Source organism: Bison bison, unplaced genomic scaffold, assembly GCF_000754665.1.
Source record: "Bison bison bison isolate TAMUID 2011002044 unplaced genomic scaffold, Bison_UMD1.0 scf7180017864533, whole genome shotgun sequence".
NCBI classification, from domain to species: Eukaryota; Metazoa; Chordata; class Mammalia; order Artiodactyla; family Bovidae; genus Bison; species Bison bison.
The window spans coordinates 13,352,224-13,353,879 of record NW_011495082.1 but is presented as its reverse complement, the minus strand read 5'-3'; the positions used below and the strand labels follow the sequence as shown (position 1 = coordinate 13,353,879).

The 1,656-nt window shown below is 37.5% G+C and overlaps 1 pseudogene; it reads right to left on the bottom strand.

Moving 5' to 3' along the window:
• The window catches only part of LOC104982581, a 199,708-nt pseudogene that overhangs the window by 89,901 nt on the left and 108,151 nt on the right, over positions 1 to 1,656 (bottom strand).

The window sequence follows — 1,656 nt, the reverse complement described above, 5'->3', positions numbered from 1 at the left end:
CTGAAGGAAATCAGCCCTGGGATTTCTTTGGAAGGAATGATGCTAAAGCTGAAACTCCAGTACTTTGGCCACCTCATGCGAAGAATTGACTCACTGGAAAAGACTCTGATGCTGGGAGGGGTTGGGGGCAAGAGGAGAAGGGGACGACAGAGGATGAGATGTCTGGATGGCATCACTGACTTGATGGATGTGAGTCTGAGTGAACTCCAGGAGTTGGTGATGGACAGGGAGGCCTGGCGTGCTGCGATTCATGGGCTCACAAAGAGTCAGACATGAGTGAGTGACTGATCTGACCTGATCTGATCTGTCTAATCATTAGAAAACACAAAGTTAACTTAGCAGAGACAATGGTGTCCACACACATAACAAAAAACAGAAAATTTAGGAAATTAGTCCAAGCAACTCACTAAGCAAGGAGCAAAATAATGAATGGCTGCAATAAGAAAACTCTGGAGTTCTGTCATTTTAAAAGTCCAGTTTCCAACAAATTATAAGACACATACAAAAACAGGGAAAGATGCAATCAATAGAAAGTTTTCCTGAGGAAGCCTAGATGTGGACTAAATAGGCAAAAACTTTAAATCAGCCATGATAAATAAATTCAAAATTAAACATATTTTAATATAGCCAAAACTAAAAGAAAATATATGAACAATTAAAGTGTGAAAAATATTATGAAGTAGTATCAATTAAGACATAGGAAGTATATAAAAACAAAATAAAATTCTGGTGATGAAAAACACAATTAATGTAAGACAGATTTAGTAAAGAAGCTTGAATTGTAGAAAAAAGAAAGAATGAATTTAATAAGTCAGTTGAAATTATCCAGGCCAAAAGAAAATAAATGAAGAAAAATTACCAGAGCCTAAAACACCAGAGGTAAACTGTTAAGCATACTCAGTTCAGTTCAGTTCAGTCGCTCAGTCATGTCCGACTCTTTGCAACCCCATGAACCGCAGCACGCCAGGCCTCCCTGTCCATCACCAAACTAACATATGCATAATGGGAACTCCAGAATGAGAGGGGAGGAAGAAAAGGACAGAAAGAATTTTTTAAGAAGTAATGACCAAAATTTCCCAAATATGATTCACATTAACCTACACACTTAAAAGCTCAATACACTCCAATCAGGATAATGTTAGAGAAATCCAAAACTACACACATGGTAGTTAAACTATTAAAAGACAGGCAAAAAAAATAAAAAAAAGAGAATCTTGAAACATCAAGAGATATGACTCCACACATACAAGGGGTTCTCAGTAATAGCATCTGTTCAAAGACACAAAATAGGTTGAAACTGAAAGGCTAGAAGACAGAAACTCTCTGCAAACATTAGTCAAAAGAGAGCTGAATACTAATATTATGCTAAAATAGACCTGAAGACAAAAAAGTTTTCTTGCAATAAAAAGAAATTTTTATAAGGAAAGAAGTTTCATCAGGAACAATTATAAAAATTTGCTTTTATATTTTTATAAAATATAGCAGCACCTTTTGATAATCAGATCAGATCAGTCGCTCAGTCATGTCCGACTCTTTGCGACCCCATGAATCACAGCACGCCAGGCCTCCCTGTCCATCACCAACTCCCGGAGTTCATGCAGACTCACATCCATCGAGTCAGTGATGCCATCCAGCCATCTCATCCTCTGTCGTCCC